At 46.2% G+C, this 24,521-nt stretch overlaps 1 protein-coding gene across 2 annotated transcripts in view; it reads left to right on the forward strand.

The window, feature by feature from the left end:
* Positions 1-10,840: 10,840 nt before the first annotated feature.
* Positions 10,841-24,521, forward strand: part of LOC147700396 (uncharacterized) — a 75,197-nt gene continuing 61,516 nt past the window's right edge. For both annotated transcript variants that reach the window (XM_086935768.1, XM_086935766.1), the window contains exon 1: positions 10,841-10,998. The gene's annotated coding sequence lies outside the window, so the exon portion shown is untranslated. The remainder of the gene's footprint in view (positions 10,999-24,521) is intronic.

Consider the following 24,521-nt stretch of genomic DNA (forward strand, 5'->3'; position numbering starts at 1 on the left):
CAAGAGTGCTTGGGATTGCAACATAGCCAAACTGAAAAACTAAAGGTAAACACATCAATTGCCTGTAATGTCTGCCCAGTGCAGCATAAATCTGCAAACTGACAGCACGTGAGACCCTCGTTTTACTCCCTATGCTCTCTACCATTCTTATCTGCCTCAGTGTTCACCACCCTCATCCTTTATACTACACGGGCTCTCAGTGCCCTCGCCTATTGCCCTCAAATGATCTGCACCACTTTCCTTCATGCTCACCATGCTCTTTGCCATTTGCCACTTTTATTCCTATGCCTTTCTGCACTCTATATCTGTGTAGTTGCCCACTTCAATATGTGCCATCTCTTCTCTCTATATTCCTGTGCTGTGCATATTAGGCAGTATGTAAGTGATATCATGGCGCATGACATCACAGAGCATGACATGGCCGTTGGCATCACCAGAAGTGCCATCACAGCCCATGATGTCACAAGAAGTGACATCACAAAAAGTAAAATCAGACCTTAAGACCTCACACATATGCTTAACTTGTCTATCATGACATTGCATTGTATAGCATATTAGATTTTGTGTCGGAATTGTGCCAATAAAGTGACGCAACCCTGAAGCAAATCTGGGCCTCAACTTATAGGTTTATTTTTTTTAACTCTGCCACAAAGATAGTGGCAAAAAGGAAAATAATTGACAGTAAATCTGTTCTGCTTAATTGTTGGCAAAGTCTGCATTTTAAAATATCTTATGGGGCCGAGAAGCTGCTGCATAGATCTTTGTGTGCCCAGTAAACCGGAGGGAACAATAATAATGGTAAGATAACTCTGGATGTTTAGACACTTGCTGGAGAGATCTGTATTTTCCTAGTCCCAGTTTTGAATCAAAGTAGCATAGAAGTTTAATTTGTCTCCTGCAAAGCACATCATGTGACACGCAGATAACAGATTTTTATTTTGTGTAAATGGGCAAGTGGGTTACTGCTTTTAACACAGAGATACCTTTGTTATTTGCAGTTTATAAATTGTAATCATTCTAATATAGCACTCTGAGGACATGTACCCCCATTGTCCTATGTAATACCTCCTTTACATTGATTTACACACATATGATTTATTGTCAATGTATTGAGTGTATGTGTGATGGAAAGCGTTCCAACACCCTCGATTTGAGTAGCACTATAAAAGAAAAACCCCAAAATATTTGTATTTAGATTGTTGTTTGTGTAAATACTGGGACAGACCCAACACACTTGACATTCTTACAGTGCGTGCATATGTCTTATATACTGGAATGGACCAAAGTTAAGTTCAAGGTTATATCAAACGCCTGGGTAACGTGGAGGAAAATTACGAGATATATTAAAATCTCTAAATACAATAGATATATTTCATTATGGCATTCATCAATATTACCACCACAAATGTATGACGCTATTTCTAGACGCTGGGAAACACTAGGAGTATTAACAATAGGAGATTTTTTAGTTCCCACTTATGGCCATAGATTTCAACAACTTCAATCCAAATTTGCTATCCCAAACAATAGTGTATTTAAATGTAAACAAATCAATACAATTTTAAATTCAAAAGTTGCTAATATCTCTCTGGATAATATCCCTTTAATTGGTTGTATCTCCAGACCCACAACTAGGATAGGTATTATCTATGCCATCTTAATTGAAAACAGACAAGATGATTTAGAATCTACTGAAGTGGGTTGGTCGAGGAAACTAAATAATCCTAATGTGGATATCGACATGTCTTTGATACTATCGACACAGTTGTTTATGTCTTCTAACTTGAAAGCTCAATTCTATAAAACTATTTATGACTTATATTTTACTCCCGCCAAACTTTACTCTTGGGGAATAAGGTCTACTTCAGAGTGCCCAAGGTGTGGTAAAACAGCGGCAAATCTATTACATATGCTCTATGAATGTGATAAACTACTAGTACTAAGAAGAATGATTGCTGGGTTCTGGCAGGAAGTGTTCGGGCATCCAGTAGCCGAATCTCCCACACTTTATATTTTGGGTTACGATAACACTCTGAGCCTTACTAAGGCGGAAGAAGTATCCCTCTTCCTGGGAACAGCAGTGTATAGAATAATATTAACAGCCCGCTGGAAGGATGCCGATCCCCCTAACTTTCAGATTTGGCTGTCCCGGCTGTTAGGTATGTACAATCAAGAGAAGGCGATTTTTGCCTGTAAAGGAACAAAGTCGAGAGCACGTGGTATTGAGATCTGGAAACCAATTGAAAAATGGAAAAATGACAATAGAGATTGTGGATAAATGAGTGTAATCGGGACAAAACTGTCATAGCTTCTTTTTCTGTTATATTCTTAGTATTACTGCTTCACTCAAAATAATGTACCTGCTTATTTAGACTGTTTATTATATTCATTGAATTCCTTTTTTAACATTGTTTGTCTCTCTGTCTGTACCTGCAACTGTAAATTACCAAATAAAAATATATTTTAAAAAAAAAGTCGAAGCATGCCTTTCTTAAGTGCCAGTGAGTGAATAAAAAGCTGTGAGGCATTGTTTCCCCTCCATTGCATTTGCAGCTAGGTGTGAGGTTCCAGATAGCTCTCAGCCAGGATACGCAATCAAAAGGCAGCATGTTTGCACCTGAACTTAGGCCTTTGTTTTGCGCCCAGTTAGAATGTAAAATAATAAAGCCCCCTCATGGGAACTGTCCAGCCCGAACTGCCAAGCCATTTCTTCCCTGGACCGGAAACAAGCATCCTGGGACCGGTTTCGGATTCATAATCCTCATCAGCCAGGCTATCTTGAATCCAATTGTTGTAAATTGGAAAAAATGGGTTAGCGTTAGCAGAAGCCATCTTGCATTTAGAAGTTATCTTATCCGCTTTTTAGAAGCCATTTTAGTTTCTGGAGGCCATCTTGCCTACCATGTGCTGCCATATGCTCACTATGTACTTTGTCCTACCTTCCTTTTAGCTGCGCCTGAAGTCTGCCTAGTAACAGGATATTTTTAGCCTCCTCCACTTTAACGCATGCTCAGAAATGCCTGGTAGAGTCTGCAGCTGTTACTGATTAGTTTTACATAGGAATGTGTTCACTACGTTCTGAAAACTGTTAGCTCCTCCCACTTGGTTCAACAAAGAGAAACTATATGTCCATATTAGGTATTCTTTGTGTGCTCACAGGAGCCAAGACTGCCCCTTTCATTTATGCTTACTGTGTAAGTCTGAAATGTATATAAGGCGCCAGCCTTCTGAATTCTTCAGACTGTCTCATTCATTTGCCATGGCTTTTGGGCGACGCAGCCTCACCTCATATGAGTGTAATAAACTGTCCTTTGATATTTCAGAGTTCTGTGTCAGTCTCTTACTGCTTTATGGACTACGTATCAGTGACACCCCTGAGAGGCAGGAATTTTGAATTACAACACAATGGCCAAGTGAGCAAGGGACTCACGTCTGAGCATACCCTGCCAAATTAGGGAAAACAAAGCGATATAAAAGGGGATGATGGACAGAGCGTTTGAGCAAATCAAACACTCACCCCCAGTCAATTGTATTGTCAATGCTCCATCCATCATTTCCTTTGGTTTTTCTTTGTTCGCCATAAGTTGGCAGGGTATGCTCAGACGTGAGTCCCTTGCTCACTTTGCCACTGGATTCATGCAAGCCGGGCTGAAGACGGCTGAAATGCCAGAAACCGGTCCTCAGTAGCTTGTTTCTGGTCCAGGAAAGGCATGGCTTGGCAGTTCTGGCTGGACTGTTCCCATGAGGCACAGGGTCAGACTGATTTGCATATGGCCATGTTTGAACTGGGGTGGCAGAGTGGGCTAAAGAACGGTGATGGATTAAACCCGGATCAGTTGACTGGTGGTTAGTGCTTGTATTGTCAACGCTCCGTCCATCATTTCCTTTGGTTTTTCTTTGTTCACCATAAGTTGGCAGGGAATGCTCAGATGTGAGTCCCTTGCTCACTTTGCCACTGTATTCAAGCAAGCTGGGCTGAAGACGGCTGAAATGCCAGAAACCGGTCCTCGGTAGCTTGTTTCCAGTCCAGGGAAGGCATGGCTTGGCAGTTCGGGCTGGACAGTTCCCATGAGGCTCAGGGTCAGACTGATTTGCATATGGCCATGTTTGAAGTGGGGTGGCAGAGTGGGGTAAAGAACGGTGATGGATAAAACCCAGATCAGTTGACTAGGGGTGAGTGCTTGTATTGTCAACGCTCCGTCCATCATTTCCTTTGGTTTTTCTTTGTTTGCCATAAATTGGCAGGGTATGCTCAGGCGTGAGTCCCTTGCTCACTTTGCCACTGGATTCAAGCAAGCCGGGCTGAAGACGGCTGAAATGCCAGAAACTGGTCCTCTGTAGCTTGTTTCCGGTCCAGGGAAGGCATGGCTTGGCAGTTCGGGCTGGACAGTTCCCATGAGGCACAGGGTCAGACTGATTTGCATATGGCCATGTTTGAACTGGGGTGCCAGAGTGGGCTAAAGAACGGGGATGGATTAAACCCAGATCAGTTGACTGGGGGTGAGTGCTTGTGTTGTCAACGCTCCGTCCATCATTTCCTTTGGTTTTTCTTTGTTCGCCATAAGTTGGCAGGGTATGCTCAGACGTGAGTCCCTTGCTCACTTTGCCACTGGATTCAAGCAAGCCGGGCTGAAGATGGCTGAAATGCCAGAAACTAGTCCTCGGTAGCTTGTTTCCGGTCCAGGGAAGGCATGGCTTGGCAGTTCGGGCTGGACTGTTCCCTTGAGGCACAGGGTCAGACTGATTTGCATATGGTAATGTTTGAACTGGAGTGGCAGAGTGGGCTAAAGAACGGTGATGGATTAAACCCAGATCAGTTGACTGGGGGTGAGTGCTTGTATTGTCAACGCTCCGTCCATCATTTCCTTTGGTTTTTCTTTGTTCACCATAAGTTGGTAGGGTATGCTCAGACGTGAGTCCCTTGCTCACTATGCCACTGGATTCAAGCACGCCAGGCTGAAGACGGCTGAAATGCAAGAAACCGGTCCTTGGTAGCTTGTTTCCGTTCCAGGGAAGGCATGGCTTGGCAGTTCGGGCTGGACTGTTCCCATGAGGCACAGGGTCAGACTGATTTGCATATGGCCATGTTTGTACTGGGGTGGCAGAGTGGGCTAAAGAACGGTGATGGATTATACCCAGATCAGTTGACTGGGGGTGAGTGCTTGTATTGTCAACGCTCCGTCCATCATTTCCTTTGGTTTTTCTTTGTTCGCCATAAGTTGGCAGGGTATGCTCAGACGTGAGTCCCTTGCTCACTTTGCCACTGGATTCAAGCAAGCCGGGCTGAAGACGGCTGAAATGCTTGAAACCGGTCCTCGGTAGCTTGTTTCCGGTCCAGGGAAGGCATGGCTTGGCAGTTCGGGCTGGACTGTTCCCATGAGGCACAGGGTCAGACTTATTTGCATATGGCCATGTTTGAACTGGGGTGGCAGAGTGGGCTAAAGAACGGTGATTGATTAAACCCAGATCAGCTGACTGGAGGTGAGTGCTTGTATTGTCAACGCTCCATCCATCATTTCCTTTGGTTTTTCTTAGCTTGTATCTAACTCAGCACACCACATTTAACAGACAGACAGAGTCTGTTGTGCGCAGTGCTTTAAATTGGCCAGTACTGTTAAGTATGGAGGACCTGCACTTTTTTTATTTTGAGAGAGAGAGTACCTACACTTCTTAAAAGAAACGTAATACTTTTCATTGGGTAGTACCAGCACTTCTCAGAAACAAGTAGGTACTCTGGTACAGGGTACCTGCACTTCTACTTTTCCATTTCAAGCACTGGTTGTGTGTCATGTTTAGTTGTGTCGCGAAAGCTGTTTTCTGAGCCTCATCCTTACTTGTGTGTTCTGTGTCTGAAGCCAAAGTATATACAGTGGAGTTCATCACAGGGTATACAGGGAATCCCCTGTGAAGCTGACAAAAGTGCAGAAAAGTAACTCTCCCCTTTCTCTGAATTTGGTGCTGGCGAGCAAACACTGTTATTTCTTTGTGACCGAAAATGCAGATATGCTGTTAGAGTTTTACTCTGCGTAATGTAATTTCTTCTGTTTTGACATCTTATTGATTCCTCCTTTCAGAACCTTCTTTAAAGTTCTGCTCTACTATAACTATTATTAGGTGTGGCTCTCTGGAACATCCAGTTTAGACTAGTCACCTCCCATGCTCCTCCTGGTCCGATGAAGACAGCCTAGTTATGGATGGGGTTAAAATTGACTCCCAGAGAATCATGTTTTAAGATTCCTCAAAGGCCCAGAAAAATAAAGTGGATTTAAAACCAACTGGTGGTGGGGCTGAATTCCTTGTGTGTCCAGAAGTTTTCTTGCAATAATAAAAATGTCAAGATAACTCTGGTGAATAATGGAATGCAGGACCAAGATCAGCGTTTTGTCTAGTGACAGTTTACCCAAAAACCATGAATCACACATATTCGCAAAACTGTATTTTACGAGGATTAGCTGTGAGTTTTTTATTTTTATTAGCTTAGGGCCCTTCCATTTCTGGTGCTTTGCAGCAGTTTTAAAGATCTAACAGCTAGATGCATCAAGCGAAATACCGTTCGCAAAGGGGCAGATTCTCAGAATCTGCCCCTCTGCGACCGGTATTTATGCATTTAGGATGCATCATCCCAAACGTATATGTTGTAGTCTTGCTCTACTAGTTGCACTCTCCCTATGGTGTCCCTCTGCTTTGCTGCTCAGCGTCTGATGAGGTCATGCGGAATGTTGGTGTGTGTTTGAGGTGGTGAGAGTCAGTTGGTCTGGATGGGCTGAGCAGCCAGGAGGCTGCTCCTGGTGGGGCGATTACTTAGCAATTACTTGGGCTATAATTAAGACAACTTAAGGACTTACCATCTTCCTGTACTTATGAATAAACATACTTGTGTACCTACAAGACCCTGACCACGCATCATCTTTCATTACAATACTGGCGACGAGGTAAAAAGGACTGGAGAACCTACGTGGAGAACTTAAGATATCTACTATGGGCTTGTACATATGGAACCAAGAAGCACAAGAAAAATGAAGCTGAAACTCCTGAAACTGAAGAAGCATTTGAAAAGAAGTAGCGCATGAAGTAAAAGCAAACTGGCTGTCCACATGCCCCACCAGTGACCAAAGACCGGTCGGCCCCAATGTGGATGTGCCAGTGCTTGTTGCACTTGGGTGAGTGCTATTTGTTTACTTATTGACTTTGCTGGACTGGGTTTACTGTTTCCCAATGTCATCAGGCTTCAACCTGCTACTTTAATGTGAAGAAAGCTGATCCTCAAAGCTGACTGATAAAGCGCTACATCGTTTTTTTAAAAAGGGTTAAACTACAGCTAATGTTTACCGCTTTGGAAATAACACGCAGCGTTCGTGTTAAAGCAGCGCAATGGTGTTGAATTATTCTCGAAGTGTACAGCATGCTGTGCTGATGTTTGAAGGCATTGAGCGCTGATTAAGATTACACCAAATTTCCTTACGTTTTGGACTGATTTCTGTGTTGTTGCTGCCATCTAATGGCCAAAAATATATGGACAGGGAATTAATTTACGTGTTCGGTGCTCGAGCTATGCATCTGCGTGATCGTGAAGTTTGCCTAATTTAACAAAAGACTTTAGGCTTCTGTTGTGCAGCGCGTCCTGGCAGTAAAAGAAACGTTACTTTACCTCATTAAAATCTATTGCCGGTGGACAGATTGGACTCTGCGCTCACAGCGTGTTTGACAGTGGAAGATACCTTTTATTTTAAAATTGAGCCTGCGCTTCATTTAATGTCTGCCAACTCACCGTTTGTCAAAGCGGTGACGGTTGGTCTCAGGAGCTCCTTCCACTTCGCCTGCATATCTTGTTTGATGACGTCTTTGGAATCCTGTGTGGTATTGGTGAAGGTTTCCTATGACGTGGTGTGGCTGTGGCCTATTTCCATTAGAAATAGACGCTGGACGACGCTGTGGCGGCCATTTTGGGACATTGGGATGAATCCCTTTGTTATCCTCAGTTTCACGACGTTTCACATCCAAGTTTGTCTTGCAGATACATCGCAAGCGTGTGATGTTTACTTTTGCCAACATCTCATTTACGTGAAGGCTAACTCTATTATAGTTGTGGCAAACCTGTTTTACATGCGCAAATCTGGTTTTACATGCGCTAATGAGGATTTCTTTGTGATTCTACGCTCAACCATGAGGGGAGTTCTCGTGTTGATGATGCTGCTTGTGGCGCAATTCTCTACCTACGCTGGATTTTACCTGCTACATTTGGATTTTGGATGAATGAATATTTGACATAGTCTTCCATGGATTTGACTTTCTGTTTTGCTGACTGGACTTTCGGGTGAGGTATCGCTCATCTTCATTGGACTGGACTTTCGGGTGAGGTATCGCTCATCTTAGACTACGGTGACCACGTTTATTGTTTTAGTTTGTTATGTTCTATTTACTTGTGATTTTAACATCTGGATGGGGTCATGTTACAGTTCTATGTTTGTTGTGACGTTGGCAGAAATGTTGTGTTTTCGTGGAAGACGTCGCGAATCTTCCTGTATTCACAACATTCCCTGTTTTTTTTTACAGCTCATTTGAGCATGAGACATTCTTGTTTTGCTGGTCATTTATAGTTTGTCTTTTGTTTTCTGGAGTTGTGGATGTTAAGTATGTGTGCTGTCTCTTTTGACTCTGGTGGAGTGTGCCCCATCCAATTGTATGTGTGTGTCATGGGTTTTAAGGTTAGTTTGTCGTGGGTTTCTTGTAATCCACATTTCTGTTTTCCTTGGATTTAGTTTTTTTTTTAGGAATCTGTTTGCTTTAGGTCTACCTATCTGATGTTGCCATGGGAATGGCGTTTTCCATTATTTTGTCTGTTTGCTCTAGGTCTACCTTTCTGATGTTGCCATGGGAATGGCGTTTTCCATTATTTTGTTGTCCTTCGGGTGAAGGAGTGCCCAGGTTGGGTTCCTTTGGGTTGTTGTAGCTCAGTTGTTTTTTTCTTTTGCAGTTTGGCGTGGCATTTTTGCTTCGTTTTAGGGTGACCTATGTCACGTTTGCCTTGAGTTTTAGGTACTCATAGTTTAAAAGTTTTTGTTTTACTGCTACCCATAGTTTTATATGTTTTTGTAGTGCATCCTCTTTTCTTCTTTGTGCGTTGTACCATCTCTTTGCAATTTTTAGTAAGGGGGTAGGATGTGTGGTATGTGCGTTATCTAGGGGGTAGGATGAGTTGTATGGCATATTTTGTTTCATGGGCATATTTTGTTTCATGCATCTTTCTTTCCTCCTTGTTGTTCCGCTACACCTTTTTTGTTCCTCTACACTATTTCCTTACGTTTGACTGTTTCACACTTTCTCTTTGTTTTTCATTATTATAATGGGGGAGATGTGTTGTAGTCTTGCTCTACTAGTTGCACTCTCCCTATGGTGTCCCTCTGCTTTGCTGCTCAGCGTCTGATGAGGTCATGCGGAATGTTGGTGTGTGTTTGAGGTGGTGAGAGTCAGTTGGTCTGGATGGGCTGAGCAGCCAGGAGGCTGCTCCTGGTGGGGCGATTACTTAGCAATTACTTGGGCTATAATTAAGACAACTTAAGGACTTACCATCTTCCTGTACTTATGAATAAACATACTTGTGTACCTACAAGACCCTGACCACGCATCATCTTTCATTACAATAGTATAATTCGCTATTTGTGATTGCATTTAAGGAATCTCAAATTGAGATTCCTTAAATGCAATTCATGAATGTAAAATAGCTCGCGATTTCGCTGATAGGGGTCACTATTTACCGTGAAATCCAACTTCATGGTAAATAGCGAAAACTGTGATAAATGCACTAAACTGCATCTTTCAAAGTTGTGTTACACACACACATGTCCTTGGGACATATGTGTGCGCAATACCAGTGTCCATGTCAATTTAAGGGGTGCAACAGGGTGTCCTTTGGACACCCGTCACACTTAAGATTGCATTCTCAAATTGCGATTAGGTAATTGCTAATCGCAAATTGAGAATTCCTCCCCATTCATTCTTATGGGCCTCTGGGCCCATAGGAATCAATGAAATGTCATTCCTTATTTGCGAATCGCAGATAAGGAATATTTAGGAATTGCTAATATTTTAGCAAATCCTACATGCATCTGATTTTGCGAGTCCCTAAATGCGAATCCTTAAACTTCGCAATTAAGGACTCACAAAATCGAACGTTGATGCATCTAGCAGTTAGAGTTTGTTGTTGCTCCAAAGGGTGTAATTATTGATATGTTTATGTTTCTCACGTCTTTATTGCTTGATTTTGCACGGAAAAGAGTGTCACTCATAGTAGTTGAATGTCACTCATAATTTCACTAAAATTATGAAAATGTCACACATAAGCAATCTGAAACCTTGGCAGTTATGGAGATAATGACTAAAATGTTACACGCAAGTATGTTTACAATATGAAGCTGTCACACATGGGCAAAATGAAAACTTGCCAGTTATGCACAACCTACATGGCGTAGCTTGCTGTCCATGTAGCTAAGCGCTTCAGCCCCCACATAGAGGTAGTAAGCGCTATATAAAGGTTACAGTATAATGCATTGCAGGCTCCTGCTAAAACGAACAGGATCTCCATGTATTTTACCTTGCAGGGTAACGGTGCCGTGGGAGACGGAGAAAATCTCGATAGGAAATATTATTGACCTTTGGTGTTGGCGTGTCGGTCAACTCTTTTTTTTTGTTGTTGTTGGTTTCATTACTGTTTATTTATCACTTTTTATGCTGTACGCTCTTTTATTTTAGTCCGTTGTCTTTTTCAGTTACTCTCAGCCCTGGGTCACGTGATTTCTTTTTCCGGTCGTCGCGGGCAGAGACAGCACAAGCAGTGAAAATCGTCACTCCGGCCTCTTCCTCGGCTCCAGCAGCTGTAGGGCTGGAAGGATCCGCGGTCTGTGGTGTGTGCGGTGACCTTCACCTTCTGACCCCGGACGTCACCTCCGACCTCGGATTGTCATATTCGCCGTCCCAGGCTCTGAGCAGGGGTCTGCGCAGGTAGGAGCCTTTTTGCCCCTCCACCCTCCTCCTCCCCACCACACACGGTTCTGCCTCTCCTCCTCACCCCGTGCTCTTACTGTTCCTTTCCAGGCTCAAATAAGACAGACACATTTACTCTCTCCACCCTTTACCTGGGAGCCCTGGCCGGGAGAGTTTTGTAGAAAAGGAAGGAGGGGATTGAGGTGAGTAAGGGTAGTAATAAGGAGGGGAGAGCCCAGAATACAGTATTTCGTTTGGCCTCAGAAACAAGAATTTGGAGAAAACGAACCAAGAAGCTATTACCTTCTAAGATAGATTGCTAAAGCATTGAGCAATCACCTCTTGGATAACAGCAAACTACACTTACAGCACAACCTCCAGCAACAACAAGCTGTAGCATTGAAGCAGATTTGCAGTCTCATACTGCTTTTGAATGTGGCCCACTTTAATGATGTCTGACAGCCCGAAACTGTTTTAACACAGCAACAGACTGGGCTTTGAGGGTTGCAGAGGAAATCTCAGATTGGCTACAGAGGCTCCAAACATTGGATACTTCTGTAAGAAGTGGGAGATTTAAAACTTACCATGTGTTAGTAGAAATAATCAAAATAATCCTCTTTGACATGTCTTGTGATATTGATTCAGTGCATACTTTTGCACCCAGTTTCACTATTTTTAGCTGTGAATCTCATTTGACAGTACTAATAAAACCTTCGAAGGACGCTCTAGCCCTACACCTTGAAAACACCTCTGCCGGTAGTTTAGATCCCTCAGATTATTGGCCTTTATTGCTCCTTCCTCTGACCTCTAAATTTGCTGAGAAAGTATTTAACAAACCGTTATGAATAATCTTGAATACAGTTATCTCTGTGGCTCTTCCCAGTTTGGTTTCCAGGAAAAATACACCACAGTCGCTGGACTTCTTGCAGGCAGAGCTGAGATTTGCACCATTTTTTACCAGGGTGACCTCACCGTCGTCATTCTGCTTGACCTTTCCCGGACCTTAAAGTATCTAATTTCATCCTCCTCTCACATATGAACGAAATACAAATTATTGTCTCATCTACTGGTAACTTTTCTGTCATCCAAGCCAGCTTTCTATCTTGTATGTCATGCATTGTGCAATGAAAAGTAGCCAAATACTTTAAATTAAACGGTGATAAAATGGAGATCCTTCTGTTCGATAAACAACCTTCCAGCTGGTGCCCACCCCAGTGTCCTGCTCATTTGGGGTCATGTCCCTCCCACATGTTCTTGACTAGAAAACACAGTCAAACTCTAATTCTTTGTAATCCTTACTGACCACTCCGGTAATAAAGTTACAGTAAACTGCTTTTCTGTCCTGAGAATGCAGTGGAAATCTGTTATCTTGGTACCTATTATAGTTTGAAAATCTGCTATCTATGGACTACATCTAGACTATTGCAGCATCCGTTACTGTGGCATGCCAGACTACTAAATCCACAAATTCCAATTGATTCAAAACTCAGCAGCAATACTCATTCTGAAATTGCTGCCCTATTTCTCAACATTTGTAGGACCTTCATTAGCTCACTATAAACAATTGTTCTGCTTTTAACATTCTGTGCTTTCCACACTAACTCTCAACACCTTAGCAAAGATTTAAACTTTACCAACCCAAGAGATGAAATGCAATGAAAATGGGATTTGTAGAGCGCTGCAGCTGCCCTGAGGCGTCCAGGCGCTGGAAAACAGAGGATGCCCTCAAAGGTTACTATTTATTAAACAGGATAGTTTTTAGCTGTTTGCGGAAGCTGGTTAGGTTGGCATTATTTCTCATCTGCAGAGGGAGGGTGTTCCAGAGTTTGGATACATTGTACGAGAACGAGCGTCCTCCTGCTCTGGCTCTACAGATTCTGGGAATTTTGGCTAGGGATGCCGCCGAAGAACGAAGAGTCTTGTTGGGTTTGTATGAAGAGATCAGGTAGCAGTTGATATCTGGGCCCATTTTCCAGAATGTCTGGTGGGCAATGTAGAGCGCTTTGAACTTTACTCTGTCCCTAACAGGCAGCCAGTGTAAGGTTTTTAGGCCAGTTTTTATTGAGGTCCTCCGAGGGACTCCCAGCAGCGCCCGGGCAGCGCAGTTTTGGGTGCGTTGAAGCTTTTGTAGGTTGTAGTCTGGTGCTCCAAGATAAAGGGCGTTATTAAAAACCAGGCCGGATTGGATGAGGCCCTGTATAATTATTTGTCTGGCCTCGAATCGGAGGAGGGGGAAGGACTTTTTTAATCACCCTAAGGAGGCCGAAACAGGTGGCTGATACCTTAGTGGCCTGTGTGTTAAGGCTCAGAGATTTGTCGAGCCAGACTCCCAGGCTTTTGATGTTATCTCTGGGGGGTGGGGCCATACCCATGCTTGACCGCCAGATCAGCTCTAAGGTGGAGGGGGCCGCCGGGCCCAGGAGCATGAGCTCAGTTTTGTCATCGTTGAGCTTCAGGCATGAGCTCATCATCCAGCTCTTTACATCCTCCAGACAGGACGCTAGATCTGGTGGAGACTGGAGGCCGCTCTTTTGTGCAAGGGAGACCACCAGCTGGATGTCGTCCGCATAGGAGATGATATTAACACCATGCGGACCACCAATTCCAGCCAGTGGCCTCATGTATGCATTAAAGAGCGTAGGGCTTAAGGATGAGCCCTGCGGAACTCCGCATCCCAGAGGTCTACTGGATGAGCGGGATGTGCCGCCGAAGACTTGAAAGGTTCTGTCTGATAGAAAAGATTCGAACCATGTCAGGGCATCTCCAGACACTCCTAGGTCGGCAAGACGGTTCAGCAAGATTTTGTGGTGTACCGTGTCAAACGCGGCACTCAGATCGAGGAGGATCACTGCCACTGACCCCCCTCGATCCAGGATCCGTCTTGCCTCCTCCGTTACGGCCAGTAGGGCGGTCTCTGTCCCATGTTTAGGGCGGAAGCCCGTTTGGGAAGCGTCGAGTAGGTGGTTTTCCTCGAAGAACGTTGTCAGAATGGTATTGACGTGCTTCTCCAGGATCTTGGACGCCCATGGGAGCAGAGAGATCGGGCGGTAGTTGCTGGGGTTGGCTGGGTCAAGTTAGGTTTTTTTTAGTAGAGCCCGCACCATTGCGTGCTTCCAGGTCGTGGGCACTGTCCTACTCACTATGGAGGAGTTCAGTAGTTCCAGAAGGGTGGGGAAAATCGTTTTGCTGGCCAATCCCAGTGAGCCTGGAGGAGCAGGGTCACATGGAGAGCCGGTTTTTATTTGCTGAGCCAGTTTCTCTAATGTTTCCAATGTTATCAAGGGAAAGGACTCCAGCCACTTTGAAGCTGAGTGCGAGCATTGGACAGGCGGGTCGGTGGGTGGGTTGGGGAAGGAAAGATACAATTTGGTAACTTTTTGAAAGAAAAATTCCACCAGATCATTGAATTTGGACGGTGAGTTATTATTATCTGTGGCAGGTGGGGGAGGTTTGATCAGGGAGTTTACTATGCGGTATATTGATTTAGCCGTAGTTATTTTAAGGTTGTAGTGGGCAGCTTGCGAGGTTTTTATGGCCAGTTTGTGGTTCCTGATCATTTCCCTACAGGTGGCTTTTTCCTCAGGGTTATAGGATATGCGCCATTTCCTCTCTTGTCTCTTGCAGAGACGTTTTTGGTTTCTAAGATCTTCTGTATACCATGGGGCTGTTTTACTATGTCTCTTGGATCTCGATGGGTATAACGGAAGGACTGAGTCAAGAGAGGTGGTTATCCACTCATCATATTTTGTGTTATTTGACATTGGGTCTTGGGAGAGAGTGGGTCTAGTGGTGCTAAGAGCCTGCATCCAGTTGTCGATGGGAAGTTTTGACCAGTTGCGGGTTTTCCTAGATGTGAATGAGAAAGGGGGTGGTTTGCTCGTGGTCCAGGTGAAGGCTATCAGGAAGTGGTCCGACCATGGAAGTCTACTAATGGTGCCAACTTTGATCTCTCTGTTCATCTAATCTCTTGCTTGTGACAGTTCAATGTTGCTACATATTTGGCAGCCACTCTTTCTTGTATCTTCCTGCAAAGAATTGGAATCACCTGGCCACATCTACTCGACTCTTGGCCAATTTTTGTTTTTTAAAAAACATATTAAAATTGGTTTTTCCAACCAGCATCCATTACATATATTTCAGACTCCGTCTTCTCTCACACTAGGACACCTTTTCTAGAATATTTGTTTGCGCTCTATAAAATGTATAAATAAATCTTTGAAAAGCAGAGTGCAGCTGACATATTGGCTCCTCTGAAGGCAACCGCACATAAAAGGCTTTCTCCATCCACTCCCTGGTACAATGATAGGCTTAGGGTGCTCAAACAAACATGCTGTCACCAAGTGATTTAGAAAAGGGGGTGGTGATGAACAGAGTGTCTGAGTTAAACAGACCACTCTTACCCAGTCCAAATATCAGGGCTTGATCCATCACCGTTATTTATCTCACTGCCCCATCCCAGCTCAGAACCTGGCTATATGCAAATCAGTCTGTCCCTGGCCCAGTGCATCATGGGAACAGGGCAGACTAAACTACCAAGCCAATTCTTCACCAGAAAGGAGACAAGCTACCGGGGACCGGTTTCTGGCATTTCAGCCTTCTTCGGCCCGGCTTGCTTGAATCCTGATGGAGCAGTGAGAAAGGGACTCATGTCTGAGTATACCCTGCCACACCTATAGTGGCCAAAAACGATTTAGAAAAGGGGGTGGTGATGAACAGAGTGTCTGAGTTAAACAGACCACTCTTACCCAGTCCAAAGATCAGGGCTTGATCCATCACCGTTATTTATCTCACTGCCCCATCCCAGCTCAGAACCTGGCTATATGCAAATCAGTCTGTCCCTGGCCCAGTGCATCATGGGAACAGGGCAGACTAAACTACCAAGCCAATTCTTCACCAGAAAGGAGACAAGCTACCGGGGACCGGTTTCTGGCATTTCAGCCTTCTTCGGCCCGGCTTGCTTGAATCCTGATGGAGCAGTGAGAAAGGGACTCATGTCTGAGTATACCCTGCCACACCTATAGTGGCCAAAAACGATTTAGAAAAGGGGGTGGTGATGAACAGAGTGTCTGAGTTAAACAGACCACTCTTACCCAGTCCAAAGATCAGGGCTTGATCCATCACCGTTATTTATCTCACTGCCCCATCCCAGCTCAGAACCTGGCTATATGCAAATCAGTCTGTCCCTGGCCCAGTGCATCATGGGAACAGGGCAGACTAAACTACCAAGCCAATTCTTCACCAGAAAGGAGACAAGCTACCGGGGACCGGTTTCTGGCATTTCAGCCTTCTTCGGCCCGGCTTGCTTGAATCCTGATGGAGCAGTGAGAAAGGGACTCATGTCTGAGTATACCCTGCCACACCTATAGTGGCCAAAAACGATTTAGAAAAGGGGGTGGTGATGAACAGAGTGTCTGAGTTAAACAGACCACTCTTACCCAGTCCAAAGATCAGGGCTTGATCCATCACCGTTATTTATCTCACTGCCCCATCCCAGCTCAGAACCTGGCTATATGCAAATCAGTCTGTCCCTGGCCCAGTGCATCATGGGAACAGGGCAGACTAAACTACCAAGCCAATTCTTCACCAGAAAGGAGACAAGCTACCGGGGACCGGTTTCTGGCATTTCAGCCTTCTTCGGCCCGGCTTGCTTGAATCCTGATGGAGCAGTGAGAAAGGGACTCATGTCTGAGTATACCCTGCCACACCTATAGTGGCCAAAAACGATTTAGAAAAGGGGGTGGTGATGAACAGAGTGTCTGAGTTAAACAGACCACTCTTACCCAGTCCAAAGATCAGGGCTTGATCCATCACCGTTATTTATCTCACTGCCCCATCCCAGCTCAGAACCTGGCTATATGCAAATCAGTCTGTCCCTGGCCCAGTGCATCATGGGAACAGGGCAGACTAAACTACCAAGCCAATTCTTCACCAGAAAGGAGACAAGCTACCGGGGACCGGTTTCTGGCATTTCAGCCTTCTTCGGCCCGGCTTGCTTGAATCCTGATGGAGCAGTGAGAAAGGGACTCATGTCTGAGTATACCCTGCCACACCTATAGTGGCCAAAAACGATTTAGAAAAGGGGGTGGTGATGAACAGAGTGTCTGAGTTAAACAGACCACTCTTACCCAGTCCAAAGATCAGGGCTTGATCCATCACCGTTATTTATCTCACTGCCCCATCCCAGCTCAGAACCTGGCTATATGCAAATCAGTCTGTCCCTGGCCCAGTGCATCATGGGAACAGGGCAGACTAAACTACCAAGCCAATTCTTCACCAGAAAGGAGACAAGCTACCGGGGACCGGTTTCTGGCATTTCAGCCTTCTTCGGCCCGGCTTGCTTGAATCCTGATGGAGCAGTGAGAAAGGGACTCATGTCTGAGTATACCCTGCCACACCTATAGTGGCCAAAAACGATTTAGAAAAGGGGGTGGTGATGAACAGGGTGTCTGAGTTAAACAGACCACTCTTACCCAGTCCAAAGATCAGGGCTTGATCCGTCACCGTTATTTATCTCACTGCCCCATCCCAGCTCAGAACCTGGCTATATGCAAATCAGTCTGTCCCTGGCCCAGTGCATCATGGGAACAGGGCAGACTAAACTACCAAGCCAATTCTTCACCAGAAAGGAGACAAGCTACCGGGGACCGGTTTCTGGCATTTCAGCCTTCTTCGGCCCGGCTTGCTTGAATCCTGATGGAGCAGTGAGAAAGGGACTCATGTCTGAGTATACCCTGCCACACCTATAGTGGCCAAAAACGATTTAGAAAAGGGGGTGGTGATGAACAGAGTGTCTGAGTTAAACAGACCACTCTTACCCAGTCCAAAGATCAGGGCTTGATCCGTCACCGTTATTTATCTCACTGCCCCATCCCAGCTCAGAACCTGGCTATATGCAAATCAGTCTGTCCCTGGCCCAGTGCATCATGGGAACAGGGCAGACTAAACTACCAAGCCAATTCTTCACCAGAAAGGAGACAAGCTACCGGGGACCGGTTTCTGGCATTTCAGCCTTCTTCGGCCCGGCTTGCTTGAATCCTGATGGAGCAGTGAGAAAGGGACTCATGTCTGAGTATACCCTGCCACACCTATAGTGGCCAAAAACGATTTAGAAAAGGGGGTGGTGATGAACAGAGTGTCTGAGTTAAACAGACCACTCTTACCCAGTCCAAAGATCAGGGCTTGATCCGTCACCGTTATTTATCTCACTGCCCCATCCCAGCTCAGAACCTGGCTATATGCAAATCAGTCTGTCCCTGGCCCAGTGCATCATGGGAACAGGGCAGACTAAACTACCAAGCCAATTCTTCACCAGAAAGGAGACAAGCTACCGGGGACCGGTTTCTGGCATTTCAGCCTTCTTCGGCCCGGCTTGCTTGAATCCTGATGGAGCAGTGAGAAAGGGACTCATGTCTGAGTATACCCTGCCACACCTATAGTGGCCAAAAACGATTTAGAAAAGGGGGTGGTGATGAACAGAGTGTCTGAGTTAAACAGACCACTCTTACCCAGTCCAAAGATCAGGGCTTGATCCATCACCGTTATTTATCTCACTGCCCCATCCCAGCTCAGAACCTGGCTATATGCAAATCAGTCTGTCCCTGGCCCAGTGCATCATGGGAACAGGGCAGACTAAACTACCAAGCCAATTCTTCACCAGAAAGGAGACAAGCTACCGGGGACCGGTTTCTGGCATTTCAGCCTTCTTCGGCCCGGCTTGCTTGAATCCTGATGGAGCAGTGAGAAAGGGACTCATGTCTGAGTATACCCTGCCACACCTATAGTGGCCAAAAACGATTTAGAAAAGGGGGTGGTGATGAACAGAGTGTCTGAGTTAAACAGACCACTCTTACCCAGTCCAAAGATCAGGGCTTGATCCATCACCGTTATTTATCTCACTGCCCCATCCCAGCTCAGAACCTGGCTATATGCAAATCAGTCTGTCCCTGGCCCAGTGCATCATGGGAACAGGGCAGACTAAACTACCAAGCCAATTCTTCACCAGAAAGGAGACAAGCTACCGGGGACCGGTTTCTGGCATTTCAGCCTTCTTCGGCCCGGCTTGCTTGAATCCTGATGGAGCAGTGAGAAAGGGACTCATGTCTGAGTATACCCTGCCACACCTATAGTGGCCAAAAACGATTTAGAAAAGGGGGTGGTGATGAACAGAGTGTCTGAGTTAAACAGACCACTCTTACCCAGTCCAAAGATCAGGGCTTGATCCATCACCGTTATTTATCTCACTGCCCCATCCCAGCTCAGAACCTGGCTATATGCAAATCAGTCTGTCCCTGGCCCAGTGCATCATGGGAACAGGGCAGACTAAACTACCAAGCCAATTCTTCACCAGAAAGGAGACAAGCTACCGGGGACCGGTTTCTGGCATTTCAGCCTTCTTCGGCCCGGCTTGCTTGAATCCTGATGGAGCAGTGAGAAAGGGACTCATGTCTGAGTATACCCTGCCACACCTATAGTGGCCAAAAACGATTTAGAAAAGGGGGTGGTGATGAACAGAGTGTCTGAGTTAAACAGACCACTCTTACCCAGTCCAAAGATCAGGGCTTGATCCATCACCGTTATTTATCTCACTGCCCCATCCCAGCTCAGAACCTGGCTATATGCAAATCAGTCTGTCCCTGGCCCAGTGCATCATGGGAACAGGGCAGACTAAACTACCAAGCCAATTCTTCACCAGAAAGGAGACAAGCTACCGGGGACCGGTTTCTGGCATTTCAGCCTTCTTCGGCCCGGCTTGCTTGAATCCTGATGGAGCAGTGAGAAAGGGACTCATGTCTGAGTATACCCTGCCACACCTATAGTGGCCAAAAACGATTTAGAAAAGGGGGTGGTGATGAACAGAGTGTCTGAGTTAAACAGACCACTCTTACCCAGTCCAAAGATCAGGGCTTGATCCATCACCGTTATTTATCTCACTGCCCCATCCCAGCTCAGAACCTGGCTATATGCAAATCAGTCTGTCCCTGGCCCAGTGCATCATGGGAACAGGGCAGACTAAACTACCAAGCCAATTCTTCACCAGAAAGGAGACAAGCTACCGGGGACCGGTTTCTGGCATTTCAGCCTTCTTCGGCCCGGCTTGCTTGAATCCTGATGGAGCAGTGAGAAAGGGACTCATGTCTGAGTATACCCTGCCACACCTATAGTGGCCAAAAACGATTTAGAAAAGGGGGTGGTGATGAACAGAGTGTCTGAGTTAAACAGACCACTCTTACCCAGTCCAAAGATCAGGGCTTGATCCATCACCGTTATTTATCTCACTGCCCCATCCCAGCTCAGAACCTGGCTATATGCAAATCAGTCTGTCCCTGGCCCAGTGCATCATGGGAACAGGGCAGACTAAACTACCAAGCCAATTCTTCACCAGAAAGGAGACAAGCTACCGGGGACCGGTTTCTGGCATTTCAGCCTTCTTCGGCCCGGCTTGCTTGAATCCTGATGGAGCAGTGAGAAAGGGACTCATGTCTGAGTATACCCTGCCACACCTATAGTGGCCAAAAACGATTTAGAAAAGGGGGTGGTGATGAACAGAGTGTCTGAGTTAAACAGACCACTCTTACCCAGTCCAAAGATCAGGGCTTGATCCATCACCGTTATTTATCTCACTGCCCCATCCCAGCTCAGAACCTGGCTATATGCAAATCAGTCTGTCCCTGGCCCAGTGCATCATGGGAACAGGGCAGACTAAACTACCAAGCCAATTCTTCACCAGAAAGGAGACAAGCTACCGGGGACCGGTTTCTGGCATTTCAGCCTTCTTCGGCCCGGCTTGCTTGAATCCTGATGGAGCAGTGAGAAAGGGACTCATGTCTGAGTATACCCTGCCACACCTATAGTGGCCAAAAACGATTTAGAAAAGGGGGTGGTGATGAACAGAGTGTCTGAGTTAAACAGACCACTCTTACCCAGTCCAAAGATCAGGGCTTGATCCATCACCGTTATTTATCTCACTGCCCCATCCCAGCTCAGAACCTGGCTATATGCAAATCAGTCTGTCCCTGGCCCAGTGCATCATGGGAACAGGGCAGACTAAACTACCAAGCCAATTCTTCACCAGAAAGGAGACAAGCTACCGGGGACCGGTTTCTGGCATTTCAGCCTTCTTCGGCCCGGCTTGCTTGAATCCTGATGGAGCAGTGAGAAAGGGACTCATGTCTGAGTATACCCTGCCACACCTATAGTGGCCAAAAACGATTTAGAAAAGGGGGTGGTGATGAACAGAGTGTCTGAGTTAAACAGACCACTCTTACCCAGTCCAAAGATCAGGGCTTGATCCATCACCGTTATTTATCTCACTGCCCCATCCCAGCTCAGAACCTGGCTATATGCAAATCAGTCTGTCCCTGGCCCAGTGCATCATGGGAACAGGGCAGACTAAACTACCAAGCCAATTCTTCACCAGAAAGGAGACAAGCTACCGGGGACCGGTTTCTGGCATTTCAGCCTTCTTCGGCCCGGCTTGCTTGAATCCTGATGGAGCAGTGAGAAAGGGACTCATGTCTGAGTATACCCTGCCACACCTATAGTGGCCAAAAACGATTTAGAAAAGGGGGTGGTGATGAACAGAGTGTCTGAGTTAAACAGACCACTCTTACCCAGTCCAAAGATCAGGGCTTGATCCATCACCGTTATTTATCTCACTGCCCCATCCCAGCTCAGAACCTGGCTATATGCAAATCAGTCTGTCCCTGGCCCAGTGCATCATGGGAACAGGGCAGACTAAACTACCAAGCCAATTCTTCACCAGAAAGGAGACAAGCTACCGGGGACCGGTTTCTGGCATTTCAGCCTTCTTCGGCCCGGCTTGCTTGAATCCTGATGGAGCAGTGAGAAAGGGACTCATGTCTGAGTATACCCTGCCACACCTATAGTGGCCAAAAACGATTTAGAAAAGGGGGTGGTGATGAACAGAGTGTCTGAGTTAAACAGACCACTCTTACCCAGTCCAAAGATCAGGGCTTGATCCATCACCGTTATTTATCTCACTGCCCCATCCCAGCTCAGAACCTGGCTATATGCAAATCAGTCTGTCCCTGGCCCAGTGCATCATGGGAACAGGGCAGACTAAACTACCAAGCCAATTCTTCACCAGAAAGGAGACAAGCTACCGGGGACCGGTTTCTGGCATTTCAGCCTTCTTCGGCCCGGCTTGCTTGAATCCTGATGGAGCAGTGAGAAAGGGACTCATGTCTGAGTATACCCTGCCACACCTATAGTGGCCAAAAACGATTTAGAAAAGGGGGTGGTGATGAACAGAGTGTCTGAGTTAAACAGACCACTCTTACCCAGTCCAAAGATCAGGGCTTGATCCATCACCGTTATTTATCTCACTGCCCCATCCCAGCTCAGAACCTGGCTATATGCAAATCAGTCTGTCCCTGGCCCAGTGCATCATGGGAACAGGGCAGACTAAACTACCAAGCCAATTCTTCACCAGAAAGGAGACAAGCTACCGGGGACCGGTTTCTGGCATTTCAGCCTTCTTCGGCCCGGCTTGCTTGAATCCTGATGGAGCAGTGAGAAAGGGACTCATGTCTGAGTATACCCTGCCACACCTATAGTGGCCAAAAACGATTTAGAAAAGGGGGTGGTGATGAACAGAGTGTCTGAGTTAAACAGACCACTCTTACCCAGTCCAAAGATCAGGGCTTGATCCATCACCGTTATTTATCTCACTGCCCCATCCCAGCTCAGAACCTGGCTATATGCAAATCCGTCTGTCCCTGGCCCAGTGCATCATGGGAACAGGGCAGACTAAACTACCAAGCCAATTCTTCACCAGAAAGGAGACAAGCTACCGGGGACCGGTTTCTGGCATTTCAGCCTTCTTCGGCCCGGCTTGCTTGAATCCTGATGGAGCAGTGAGAAAGGGACTCATGTCTGAGTATACCCTGCCACACCTATAGTGGCCAAAAACGATTTAGAAAAGGGGGTGGTGATGAACAGAGTGTCTGAGTTAAACAGACCACTCTTACCCAGTCCAAAGATCAGGGCTTGATCCATCACCGTTATTTATCTCACTGCCCCATCCCAGCTCAGAACCTGGCTATATGCAAATCCGTCTGTCCCTGGCCCAGTGCATCATGGGAACAGGGCAGACTAAACTACCAAGCCAATTCTTCACCAGAAAGGAGACAAGCTACCGGGGACCGGTTTCTGGCATTTCAGCCTTCTTCGGCCCGGCTTGCTTGAATCCTGATGGAGCAGTGAGAAAGGGACTCATGTCTGAGTATACCCTGCCACACCTATAGTGGCCAAAAACGATTTAGAAAAGGGGGTGGTGATGAACAGAGTGTCTGAGTTAAACAGACCACTCTTACCCAGTCCAAAGATCAGGGCTTGATCCATCACCGTTATTTATCTCACTGCCCCATCCCAGCTCAGAACCTGGCTATATGCAAATCCGTCTGTCCCTGGCCCAGTGCATCATGGGAACAGGGCAGACTAAACTACCAAGCCAATTCTTCACCAGAAAGGAGACAAGCTACCGGGGACCGGTTTCTGGCATTTCAGCCTTCTTCGGCCCGGCTTGCTTGAATCCTGATGGAGCAGTGAGAAAGGGACTCATGTCTGAGTATACCCTGCCACACCTATAGTGGCCAAAAACGATTTAGAAAAGGGGGTGGTGATGAACAGAGTGTCTGAGTTAAACAGACCACTCTTACCCAGTCCAAAGATCAGGGCTTGATCCATCACCGTTATTTATCTCACTGCCCCATCCCAGCTCAGAACCTGGCTATATGCAAATCAGTCTGTCCCTGGCCCAGTGCATCATGGGAACAGGGCAGACTAAACTACCAAGCCAATTCTTCACCAGAAAGGAGACAAGCTACCGGGGACCGGTTTCTGGCATTTCAGCCTTCTTCGGCCCGGCTTGCTTGAATCCTGATGGAGCAGTGAGAAAGGGACTCATGTCTGAGTATACCCTGCCACACCTATAGTGGCCAAAAACGATTTAGAAAAGGGGGTGGTGATGAACAGAGTGTCTGAGTTAAACAGACCACTCTCACCCAGTCCAAAGATCAGAGCTTGATCCATCACCGTTATTTATCTCACTGCCCCATCCCAGCTCAGAACCTGGCTATATGCAAATCAGTCTGTCCCTGGCCCAGTGCATCATGGGAACAGGGCAGACTAAACTACCAAGCCAATTCTTCACCAGAAAGGAGACAAGCTACCGGGGACCGGTTTCTGGCATTTCAGCCTTCTTCGGCCCGGCTTGCTTGAATCCTGATGGAGCAGTGAGAAAGGGACTCATGTCTGAGTATACCCTGCCACACCTATAGTGGCCAAAAACGATTTAGAAAAGGGGGTGGTGATGAACAGAGTGTCTGAGTTAAACAGACCACTCTCACCCAGTCCAAAGATCAGGGCTTGATCCATCACCGTTATTTATCTCACTGCCCCATCCCAGCTCAGAACCTGGCTATATGCAAATCAGTCTGTCCCTGGCCCAGTGCATCATGGGAACAGGGCAGACTAAACTACCAAGCCAATTCTTCACCAGAAAGGAGACAAGCTACCGG

The sequence above is a fragment of the Lissotriton vulgaris genome, chromosome 8 (genome assembly GCF_964263255.1).
Source record: "Lissotriton vulgaris chromosome 8, aLisVul1.2, whole genome shotgun sequence".
Lineage (NCBI taxonomy): Eukaryota > Metazoa > Chordata > Amphibia > Caudata > Salamandridae > Lissotriton > Lissotriton vulgaris.